This window comes from Amblyomma maculatum, chromosome 2 (genome assembly GCF_055883805.1).
Source record: "Amblyomma maculatum isolate TAMU_Amacu chromosome 2, ASM5588380v1, whole genome shotgun sequence".
Lineage (NCBI taxonomy): Eukaryota > Metazoa > Arthropoda > Arachnida > Ixodida > Ixodidae > Amblyomma > Amblyomma maculatum.
The window spans coordinates 92,128,087-92,141,219 of NC_139345.1; the positions used below are offsets into that span (position 1 = coordinate 92,128,087).

At 44.8% G+C, this 13,133-nt stretch overlaps 1 pseudogene; it reads left to right on the plus strand.

Moving 5' to 3' along the window:
• LOC146199267 (uncharacterized) overlaps positions 1-13,133 on the plus strand; it is a 197,920-nt pseudogene that overhangs the window by 101,659 nt on the left and 83,128 nt on the right.

Consider the following 13,133-nt stretch of genomic DNA (forward strand, 5'->3'; position numbering starts at 1 on the left):
CCTGCTTCCCTCGCATTACACCCATCGTGACGTTCCAAGAAAACGCACAACTAAACACAATAGATGAACTGGTGCAGCAACGACGTGATGCACGCAAGCTTAAGGCGACACACTCTCAAGTAACGTGCGCTCTGAAGGCTTATGCTTCGACACATTCACTACTACCACCGCCACTGCCAGTTCTACCTCCTTGGCGTTTTGTACAGCTGAGCGATAACAAGCCAACTGATTTACGCCGACCAAGAACACAGGAAACGGCGAATTATAGAACAAGACGCCCGCTTGCCACATGGTTCCATTATAATTTACGTCGACGCAAGCATCAAAGCCTGTGAAGTGATAACAGCAGTTTACTGTACTAGCAAATCTTCATTGAACAAGACGTCAACATTTCAATTACCGGAACCTCCATCTTCTTTTTGTGCGGAACTGCTTGCAGTGCAAGAGGCGCTTCGCTCTGTGACCGCCATTCCCATGCTTCCCACGGCCCGTATTATCATACGTACAGATGCCCTCCAGGTGACAAAGCTACTTAGACGCGTTAGTAGTAGCCCGGAAATCTACCAGAACATACACAGTCTAGCGGCTCGCATACAAAATCCAATTCGTATTGAATGGACCCCGCGTGACCTTTTAAGAGCTCAAAGCAAAGTGGATTCTGCGACCCGCCTTTCAAACTCAACCTCGACATCGCCAAACCTCATAAAATTGAACAATGCCACCCTGCTTTTAACAAGAAAGGAGCACCTCCGGCGCCGTACACGTGCTCTTATACCTCCGCGTACGGTAAGCCTCCCCCGCGGTCTAACCCGTGCAGAGGAGGTGGCGCTTCGGAGGATTAGAGTTGGGGTGGCCCTAACACCAGCAGTGATCCGAAAGTGGCCACAATTTCGGTATTTATATCCACACCCTGGGTGCCCCATCTGCAAGTCTAGAAATATAGAAACTGACATCCATCACCTACTGTGGGATTGCCCAGCGTTGCAGCCAACGCGGATCCGGCACCTGGTGGCAGCTGGCCTCTCCCCCCATAATCCGCAGCCATATGCTGTTTGGTCACTGGGACCGCATCATCGTTCACTCCTCGATTTCATTGCATCAGCCAACCTTTTTCATTTATTTGACCACACCCTTCATCCATCATAACATTCCTTTTATGCCCTGAGGCAATAAACTTCGCAAAAAAAAAAAGCCCGCCAGCTCGCTAACTTGCGCATCCGTGAGCAGCAGGAGCAGGATGCGCGACATTACAACCTGCGGCACCGCGAGGTTGAATATTAGAGGGGTGATCTTGTCTGGGTTTCGTCTCCAGTTCGGCCACGCGGAATTAGCGAAAAGCTCTTGCGTCGCTACTTTGGTTCTTACCAACTCCTGCGCCGCGTTGGCGCTCTCAACTATGAGGTTCTTCCTCACGAGACCCGATCAAGTCGTGCCGCATGCCCAGAGATGATCCACCTCGTTCGACTCAAATCTTATCACGCCAGGACGCCCTCCTTGTGAGTCCGTGCATTTCCTCGAGCATCGGGTCGACGCTTCCTCTCCGGGGGAGCTAATGATGCCAGTGTGATAAAGACAAGGAAGAGAAGCCGAATACGACGAAGTTCCCTTCTCGCGCTCGGACCGTACGTCCCTGGACTTCGCCAACACCGGGCTCTTTGTGATACCGGCTCAGCAGCCTTCAAACGCCTTTTGAACGAGAGAAAATTTCTACTTTAGGCCTGAACTAGGTACATCATAAGCTTTAGAGCGAGAGTTAACTCCATCTGCGGTTGGCCTTTGCGAAGGCATTCACCTGTTAATCCACAGGTCATGGGCCCTATCTAGATCGAAGAAGTTGCATACTGCTGAAGCTAAAATGGGGAGAAATTGACCACCTGACTCGACTGAACGGAGTTCGGTAAACATTAGCTAATACTTGCCTGTCATTTCCTTTGTTTAGCTTTTGATTTTGGATGCTATTTTTTGAGATATTTCAGCGGTTTATGACTTGAATTTGTAGCATATTTTTCAATTTTATTCATATTTACTAATAGTTAGGACTTTAGTGTATTGCAATGACATTAGTTTAGTACAAACCTACATGATATAAGCTACGCTACCACATTTAACCTGAAAGTATAGCATACATTTCAATTTTAATGACAATTTTCTAATTAGTGGTAATTAATTACGACGTGCAGATAGTTCAGTGCATTTATATTCTGCATCAGCTATTCAACGATGTAATGCGTGAGCCTATAGCATGCATTTTAATTTTTATTCGCAATTAGCTAAATATTTGTAATTAATTAGTACACATAATTAGCCCAGTGCAATTATACTCGACAACAGATATCTAACGATATGTGACTGGATGATGTCGCATGTTGAATAGCAGTTAATTGAATGTGTTAGATTAAGACTTGCAATTAATCCGTTGCTGTAATACTATAGATAAGCTACGCAACTCTGTAATACTAGCGTTGCTTTGGCTTAGCACAAATGTTTGACATTGAGTATCGCTGCTACTTTTGCATTGAGTAGAGATAAAAACATCCCAGTACTCGGATATCGTCGAGTTCTTAAAAAATCCACTTAGTTCAAATCGATTCGGTGAGGTCCATTACGGCTTATCTGATAGCCCACAGCATTGCATCAGGATTTAAAAATCCTTTAAACCCTTCAAACACACTAGCAATACGGCGAACAGGGCTCCCCAGTATAGTGCTCTCCCCAGTGCTTGCCAGGCCGCTTCTTGTCCCCCCTCAAGATGGCCGCCGCAGGCTTCACCCCAGCCGATTTGCCTGTATAGGCGACTTCCCCTCCGGTTTCTTTTACGGGTTAACCTCCCTGCCTTTCCTCCTCATCTTCCGCCTCCTCCTCCACTCTAGCAGGTTTTATAACCTCCTTGGTCGTAAGCATGCCACGGTAGTTAAAAATCGCTCGGCTTAGTTATACAGCCGCGATTTTAACAAGCGACGCCAAAAGTGCATAGTGGCCAGGAGGGCGCGTTCCTGATGTGAGATCTAAAATTTTAAAGGCTTATACCCGTTCTTACCCAATCTACTCTTCTGAAATGAGCTGCCACCTACCAATCAGTGCCAGGCCATGCCCCCTGCCCACTGCCACCTGCTTGATGCATGTTTGTAGTTTCTCGATTATAACGCTGACGACGTTTTTTTTTTTTTTCACAGCGGAGCCTTCGACGCTGTCACGTTAGCACTTCAGTCAGTTAGAATTTGGGTTCACCCATGCAACTCCTCGCATTCGATTTTGTTTAGCCTTATTACAACATCAAAAAAGATTCATTAAGACGAAATCTGAAAGAAAGCGTCAGGGTTATTCAGTATATAAGCGAGGAGAAAGACCGCGTCAACGGAGATAGGCCTAAAGCTGCAGCCAGCGACACTGATCCATTTCCGCCTCCTTAGGTTCTACTTCCGCATAATGAATTTTGGCAGGGCTTGGTGCGTGCGAAGCTTTCCTGTGTATACCTGGACATTAGGACAAAGAACGTAGAGATAATAAAATGCAACGCTGACAAAGGTGAATATATATATAAACTGAGTGGACAGGGTTTATGTGAGGCTATGCTCAAAACCATTTTTTAAAATAGGAGTGCTGCAGTAAAATGGTGGGGATAATTATTGGATAACCGACATCATTACCACTGAAATTATTGAATATAATAGAAACTAAAACGGGGAAAAAAGGATCTGACATTTTTTATGCTCTGGCTGTATTTTAAAAGAAGGAACGAACAATGAACATGGTAAGAAATTAAATGAAAAAGTAATAAAATTTGGTCTCAGCCTCTATTACCGTAATAATTGGTAAAATAAAGAAGCGTATACGAGAACGGGTAACCCGAATCACAACCAAAACGACAAAAATCAAGAGGAAAGTTTAAAACGAGACTAGCCAAGACTATGATGAGGCCCCTCTCGGGGAAAAGTATGCCATCTATACAGGATCATCGGTCCAGAAAAATGTCGCCCATGTAGACCTTTTTGTTCCTGGAAGTGAAATAGACGCAGTGACATACAATACGTCCTCTCATTTTCTGCAAAAAGGCAACAGACCCAATAATCAGTGCCGTCTTTCTCTTTTCCGAGTATGATAATACCGCGCAAAAGGACAGAGCAATAGGGCTTTGATGCTATGACAACCCTGGCAGCCCGACGTGCCTGTTTTTACTAACGACGTTTTCGGGCTCTTTCATTCACAACGCCTACCAGTCTCTTCGATGTAGGATTTGCCGTACGTGACAGGAAAGCGGTATGAATAACACCCTCCTCGTAGGCTTCATATCTTGTATAGAGGTTTATTTTATTGCTATCCTTTTCTCCCCTCCATTGTTCTCGTGGTGGCATATTTCGCAGGCTTTGTTAGGTGTTGAACAAATTACCTTCCCGGCCTCTCATTAGCATTTACCTTTATAATAAGGCGTTAGATTTAACGTCACAGATGTGCCCCGTTCGTACCCCACGTCTATATTTGAATGTCCAGCCTGGAACATCTTAACATATTCGAATCCCCCTCAGAACCATATGTATAGTCTGCTTGTGTTTGTGTTTTCTGAGGGTATGGGTAACAGACAGGCGGCAGCCGTAGCGTTTCTGCTTCAAGTTCGCATTCTAACATAGGCATATAATAGCTACAATGCTGTGATCTGTCCCTGAATATCAGCTTCTACGCAAATAATACAATTTCAGTGCTGAGTCTGATCTCCAGGAAATGTTTAGGTATCTGGCTAGGCAGCTTTCGGCACGCACCAGCAAAATGAAAATTTTTTCACGTGGTCTGTTATGTGACCATCTACCGCGAAGCTTGAATATAAATGTCGGCGCTTCTAAGTAAATGAATTTTGATTGAGGCGTTGTGTTGTTGGCCATCTAAGAAAATTCTTCACAGCAAAAGTCGTACAAGTGTGATTTCACTTAAACTTCAGCGCCATCTTTGGGATCCATTGCGCCCGGGGCATGGCAACGCAGGTAAGTCGTGAGTCCATTAATTGCAGACGGCGCTCATATGACCAGAGTTCTACTGGAGCCTAAGCATGACCTAGTAGGCAGAAAAAGGGCCTACCGGAAGATGCATATCTATATATCTACGAGAAATTGCCCGGAAAATGAAAGGAAAGAACAGGAGTGCTGACTTCCAATAAAGAAGAGAAGACATGGTAAATATCCATTTCGGGCTACCTAGCAGAAAATCTATCCGGCTACAAATTAAAGATCAATTATTAAATCTGATCAAATTGTAGATGAGTTGCTCAAATTTAATCCTGGGAGCATCAAAGCTTTCAGTATTAATGTCCCGACTTATTCTAGTCTTTACCTCACTCAGCCCTCGTGCATAGCATGACGAACTGTTTGCGAATCAAATGATCAGTTAAGATTCGGAAATTGTGCCTTGAATTTTTGTAGAGTCTTTCTTGAATGGTTTCGTTCTACCTCACGCCTTCCTATGCTGCCCGAGAAGGCAAAACGCACTTACAGGTGTCCGGTGTGGCATCGATTCATGTGTCGCATGAGTTCTCACTGACATCTTTTTCCGTAATATGACTAGACGTCATGAAGGTAGTTTAAACGGCCTGTGTTCTCATGTATTCATATCTATAGAACACTACCTCACATTGATGAATGGCTCACGCTATAATGGCTCAACATATGAAATGTATTTCGAAAACACATGAATAATCTCGATTTCACCATTGAATTACCTGCTGGATATAATTTACAGTTTCTAGATTTTCTGCGATATTTCACCAGATTTTATGTTCGTTGGCGATATCATCCGCGATCAGTCCAACCCTTACTACATACCTCCATAGGCCACTCGAAAGTTTTAAAAGATGACAACGTTCTCTCATGCCTACGTTTAGTACTTGTAAGCCCCGCAGACATGAATGGCTAAACGCTTCCATAAATTGTAAACAGAATAAAGCATCAGGCTATCCGGAAAGCGCAATTAGTTTTATTGCGATAGAAATACTGCGCCATGTTTCGAGTGGTCGTGTAATCCCGGCGGAGGCCACGCTTGACCTTGAACTGCCGAGGAGTAGGAGCAGAAGGAGCAGAAGAAGAAGAAGAAGAAGAAGAAGAAGAAGAAGAAAAAGAAGAAGAGAAAGAAAAAGAAGGAGAAGAAGAAGAAGAAAATGGAAAGAAAAAGAGAAAAGAAGAAGAAGATCGGTAATTTACGCTCTCGCGTCATACTCTTAAAGGATGAGCTTAAGTGTCCCTAAGAATGTAGCACCTTACACAGGTAGAAGCTTCCGCCGTTGCTATCGCAATTCAACTAGGGTTAACTAGAGTTACACCACACCTAATTTTTTCCTGTGCAAACACCCAAGAAACCAATTGAGGACAAGGCAAAAAAAGAAAAAGGTTGTGATGCCACGCAGTTCAGGCGTTCAGTCGTGTCCGACTCTTCGTGACCCTATAAACCATGTCACGCCACGCTTTCCGGTCTCTCACTATCTTCTTAACATCCCATAACTTCATCTGCAGTGCCTCGAGGATGTCATCTAACCATCGCGTTCGCTGCCTACCCCTTCTCCGAGGACCCTCAACCTTTCCCAACATCAAATATTTCTCCAGCGACTCCTCTCTTCTCATCAGATGACCAAAGTAGCTGAGCTTTAACTTTAGAATTTGACCCTCCAATGAGCAGTCAGGGTTTATGGTCGACAATATCGACTGATTTGATCTTCTGGCAGTCCAAGGAACTCTCAAGAGTCTTCGCCAGCACCACAATTCAAACGCGTCAATTCTTCGGCGGTCAGCTTTCATCCCAATCCAACTCTCGCATCCATACATCACAACTGGAAAGACCATAGCACGAGTTATACGGATCTTGGTTGGCAGACTAATGTCTCTGCTCTTTACTAGGCGGTTAAGGCTAACCATTGCTCTCTTTCCCAGAAGCAGGCGTCTCCTAATTTCATGGCTGCAGTCTCCTTCCGAGGTAATCTTGGAGCCCAAGAAGAGAAAATCTGTCACAGCTTCCACTTCTTGTCCATTGATGCTCCAGGACTTGATAGGGCAAGACGCCATGATCTTTGTCTTTTTAAGGTTCAGTTTAAGCCCAAACTTCTCACTCTCTTCTTGTACGCGCATCAGAAGTCTCTTGAGTTCCACTTCACTTTCTGCCATTAAAGTGGTATCATCCTTATATCTAAGGTTGTTGATACGTTTTACAGCAATCTTCACTCCAGCTGAAGACTCGTCCAGACCGGCCTTCCTCATGATGTACTCTGCATATAGGTTAAATAGGCAGTGCGACAGTATGCAGCCTTGCCTCACCCCTTTCTCAATCGGAAACCAATCAGTAAAACCATGCCCAGTTCTGACTGTGGCCTCTTGCCCTTCATACAGGTTCCTGAGCTGACAGATGAGGTGAATTGGAACTCCCATCTCTTGGAGAGCTTGCCACAATCTGCTGTGATCTACGCTGTCAAACGCTTTCGCATAATCAATAAAGCAGAAGTAAATGGGTTTCTGGAACTCTCTTGCTTTTTCCATGATCCAGCGAAGGTTGGCAATTTGGTCTCTAGTTCCTCTGCCCTTGCGAAACCCAGCTTGCACGTGCGGAAGCTCCCGATCCACATACTGCTGCAGCCTACCTTGGAGGATTTTCAACATCACCTTGCTAGCATGCGAAATGAAGTGCGATCGTGCGGTAGTTGGAGCAATCTTTGGCACTGCCTTTCTTTGGAATGGGGATGTAAACTGACCTCCTCCAATACTGTGGCCACTGCAGGGTTGTCCAAATCTTCTGACATAATGTATGCAGAGTGTTAACAGCGTCGTGGTTGAGATTTTGAAGCAACTCAGCTGGAATACCATCAATTCCGCTAGCTTTGTTCTTAGCAAGGCTGGCTAAGGCCCATTCAACTTCACTCTTCAGGATGCCCGGCTTGAGATCAGTAATCACAACCGTCTTATGTTGGGTTTGCACATCCGTGTCCTTCTTGTACAGTTCTTCTGTGTATTCCTGCCACCTCTTCTTTATCTCTGAGGCTTCAGTGAGGTCCTTGCCTCGTTTGTCCTTTATCACGCCCAGCTTAGCACAGAAGCTTCCTTTGATATCTTTGATTGTCTTATACAGAGCTCTTGTGTTCCTTAATTGGCTGTTGTCCTCAACTGCTTGGCACTGTATGGTCAGGAAGGCATTCTTATCTCTCCTTGCTATTTTCTGAAAATCCGCATTGAGAACCTTGTATCTTTCTCTTTCCCCCATAACTTTTGCCATCCTCCTTTCCTCAGCTATTTGCAAAGCCTCTTCAGATAACCAGTTTGCTTTTTTGCATTTCGTTTGCTTTGGAACTACCTTAGTAGCAACTTCTTGTATTATATCACGAACATCAGTCCACATCTCTTCGGGCTCTTTGTCTTCTAGATCTAATTCTTGAAATCGATTCCTCACTTCCACAGCATATTCTAATGGAATTTGATCCAGAACATACCTGAAAGGCCTTCTAGTTTTCTGCGTTTTCCTCAATCGAAGCATAATTTTGGCAACAAGAAGCTGATGATCGGTGCCACAATCGGCCCCAGGCCTTGTTTTTACTGCTTGTATAGCGCTTCTCCATCTCTGCCGGCAAATAATATAATCGATCTGATTCCTGTACAGACCGTCCGGTGAAATCCATGTGTACAGGCGCCTCTTGTGCTGTTGAAAATGAGTATTCGCTATGGTCAGGTTGTTTTCTTGACAAAACTCTACTAGCCTCTGCCCAGCTTCATTTGGCTCACCAAGACCGAACTTGCCTGTAATTCCGGATTTTTCTTCACTCCCGACCTTAGCATTCCAGTCTCCTATGAGAAAAACGACGTCTGATGATGGGGTGCGGTCTAAAAGGAATTGTAGGTGTGCATAAAATTTTTCAACGTCAGCTTCTTCAGCAGTAGTGGTCGGTGCATAGACTTGGATAACTGTTATGTTCAAAGGGTGACCTTGGATCCGTAGTGACATCATTAGGTCGTTTTTGGGGTTGTACCCTAGCACTGCTTTGCCCATTCTTCTGTTTACTATGAGAGCGACCCAATTCCTTCTCTTGGATTCGTGCCCACAATAAAAGACATAATGGTCGCCGGAGTTAAATTCTCCCATTCCGGTCCACTTGAGCTCGCTGATACCCAAGATATCAATGTTCAATCTGTCCATTTCTCGCTTGACGATATCCAGTTTACCTTGCGTCATAGATCTTACATTCCATGTTGCTATGTGATATATCTCCTTGCAACATCGGACTTTCCGGTCGCTTCCCGACACATCCACAACTGAGCGTCCTTTTGGCTTTAGCCCAGCCGCTTCATTCGTCCTGGAGCTACTAGGAATCGCCCTTTGTTCATCCCCAGTAACATGTGGGACGCCTTCCAACCTGGGGGCTCATCTTCCGGCGCCATATCAATAATGGTATTGTGACTGGCCATAGGGTTTTCTTGGCAAGAAATACTGGAGTGGGTTGCCATTACGTTCTCCAGTGAATCGCATTTTGTCAGAACTCTCTGCCGTGACCTGTCTATCTTGGGTGGCCCTACACAGTAGAGCTCACGACTTCATCGAGTTTCGCAAGCCCCTCCGCCACGACAAGGCAGTGATCCATGAAGGGGGATGCCACGCAAGCACCCGCTTTCGCACGATCTGAGCAGGTGTCAAGTCCTATGGCGTACAAATAACCGTTTCGCTTCCAACAAGGTCAAGAAAGTGTGTGGCCTGGTAAACAGAGCAAAAGCGAATCGGAAGGGGCAAATTACCGATAAAAAGTTCTAAAGCATGTCCTAGTCAGGTATTCATCCTTTACAAAACAGGTGTGGTGTATGGACTGCCAGTTTATTGTGTCAGGGAGTTCATAGATCCGACAGGACGTTGTGTAAATATGCTACCAAAAAAACTTAAAAATTCGCTATCAGACTCGACGTCATCGCAGTCGGTTGACCACTGCCGGGAATGTAAAAATTGTATGCTGCATTTTAGGCAGTATTGGAAGCCGTATTTTAAGCTGGAGTGTAAGCAAGAATTTCGCGGTTACTTGAAGTCGTTGAGTTGGTGCATTTGTAGTTTGGAAACAGGGATGAGTAAAAAGAGGACATTAGAAAGGAGGAACACAAGAAACGCTCTTGTCTGTGCCTCTCTTCTGGTGTCCTCGTTTTATTAGCGCTACATTTACAAAATGCGTAAGGAAGAATGTAAGCCTCTTTATGAACGAGCTGAAACTACTTTAGTGCGAAATCATCGAGGCTTTTTACATTTTAAGAAAAGGTTATACTTGTATAAACGCGCCATTCATTTCTTTAATGGTAAAAGAACTGACATACCTAGGCAACACGAGAAACTAAATTCTTACGTCCCTCCCTTCTCTTTTGTTTTCGTTGTTGTTTTTTTTGTTTCCGTGACTGGTGTTTATGACGTTCCCTGCTTATTGTACTATATCATGTTTTTCAGCACCCCCATCAGATGTATGTTGTCCTAAGCTTTTCTTGATAGTATCATGTTTGTTTCTTTTACTTCCCTTATTCCAAGGTGGATATATATTCTCTGTATTTCCTTTAAAATTTTAGTTGTGAAATAGCGTTCATGTTGTGTATTTCCCCAGATTTTGTGCTCGTTTTTGGCGCTTACATTTAACTCACCCAACGTTTTACCTTATTACCTACTACTTCCATTACAGGCTTTATTTGGCGCTCACGGAGTTTACAAAAGAACGGGTTTGTTGCGTAGGTTAGGAAAGGGGGGGAGAGGGGTACACGCGAAAGATTCTCAAAGTGAAATTTGACGTTTTCCAAAACGCCTCGTAAAGAAAAAAAAGCATAGAAGCAAGAACAATACCTCAATAATCCTCAATAATGGATGCACATGTTGCAAAGTGTCGCCACTGCCTTGCACTCATTAATTTGCAAATAATGAGACTGAATGAATACTAGCACAGTTTTGAAGCCCAGCTTTTTGATCGCAGCACCCTAGATAATGTGTCATGTTTTTTTTTTTCTGCATTCCTTTATATCTCCGGGCACTTCTGAAAAATAGGCTTGCAAGTGTGAAGATGGCAGTGCCGCAGCGAACAACTGGACTCCCCCTTTTCCCTCTCATTACTCCCCTCTCTTCCCTCTCCCTATAGTGCTCATCTAAGCGCTCATTTCGCCGACAACTTGTTTCTCCTTTGCACCCTTGCCGCACGGAACTGTATTTTATAGATATAATCTCGGTGCACGGCCCAAAGCGGTTTCTTACGCGATCCAGTTCAATTATTCCAAACAGGGCTCTCCGCTCAGGTAGCCTTGCACACGCGGGACAATTTTAAAGCGATAGCTTTATCCCTCACTTTACACCGTCGGCAGCGTACAGTATACACTTTCACTGTCCGTTTGCAGCAGTCCAACGAGAGCGGGCGCATCTGGAGAGGGAGAGATGCGACCCTTCTAACATCGTGGCGGCAAGCGGCACGTAGCTGGGAGGTATTGAAGGCACTTTCGCACGCAGTGGCGCGTCCCCTACAGCCGCAACGCCTGGTTGACATGTGTGGTGCTTTGATGAAACGCTGCGTTCTCAGATATTCCAGCATGTGAATGCTTTCAAAAGCACAGGAATGACCGTTGTGTTGGCGCAGTAGGGTGCAATGTGAAGAGGCTCCTATGACCTATGGGGTCGAGTTTGTGCTTTAATGTTGTCACAGCTGAGAAGGATCAATTGTTTCTATCGAAATCTTACGGTAAATATATGCACATCTTCACCTACCCGTTCTGTCCAATGTTTTAAAAAAAAAAAAACATGTGACAGTTTATGGATAGACTGCATCACTGCTACCTTCTTAGCATTGTTGACACCATCGCCTTACTCTACACTATTTTCGGCCTTGTCCCTCTGTGACCTCTGTAAAGCAATTAGTACGTGAATCGGCTCACCTACTGCCCAAGGCGATGGAGATCGCTACTAACCGGCGCGCTCGGCGCACTTCGAAAAAAGAAAGACATACATTGAAACGGCGATCTGCCTTGTATTTCACTGTGTGCCGTTTCTGTCAATCTGTGCAGCCTCTCTGTGTTGCTTTCTCATCGTCATCATAATGATCATCATCGACCGAATTATGCCACTGCAGAGCAGATGCCTCGCCCTTATCCTTTCAGTTATTCTGATCCTGTGCCAGCTACATCCTTTAGACTTCAGTAAACTTCCTAACTGCTCCCGACCAACTAACCTCCTGTCGCCGCTTATGGACTGGCCTTCTTTCGGAACCCAGACTGTTTCCATCAGCAACCCATAGGTTATACTCCTTTAAAATATCATCTTCCCATCTCTATTTCTTCTTTTGATTTCTAATACAGTGTAATTAATTCGAGTTATTTCTCTGAGATACATCAAACCTTGCTCCTGCGTTACTTGCCTCTTCTTATCCCTGCGTTTTCCGTTCGTTCGAGCTATACAAAATGTTTTTGGCATTATTCATATCCGCTTACATAACCTTGATGTCGCCTTCTTACGTGCGCCATAAGTGTCTGTCTTTAGCTACAGCCACTATTCTTGCTAACACCTGGTCACCAAGCCTTTCCATTGGCTCAATGGGAGCAGGCGTCTGGAATCACAGGGTGGTATGAGGTATTGCCCCACTAGCCGCTGATCTTTGGATGGCCATCCTGCCTAACTGTTTGGGTATTGAAGGCCAGCTTGTCTTGCAAACTTGATGTCGTCTTGCACCCTGGCATATTCGGCTCGCCCTCTGGATCCGGTGAAAAAGCGTCGCAATCCCTCGAGGTCGATTAAGCACTGTCTGTTCTGGAAGTGCGCTATAAATCTTTCGTGAAGCCCCGTTCTCTCCCCCCGCCCCCCGGCCCATTTTACACAATATAACACAATACAAACAGGCATAACCAAAATCCACCGGCGGAGGATTCATGAGCATTGCTACAAAAAAAAAAAAAGAAACATCACCCACAAAAAGCTGCGCCAGCTGGATGGCGAATCAGGACGCTGCCGCTGTTTTCTACCTCTTACCTATGCCCGTTTAGCTATTCATTTAGGTTAGTGCCGGTTCCTGCAAAACAAGAATTCCCTAAAACAGTTAAGTTAAGGTGTTTTCTACAAATTTTAACAGACAACCTCCCGCCTTTGTGTATGGACCTTCTCTTTCAAATCATCGGCAAGCAATGGTC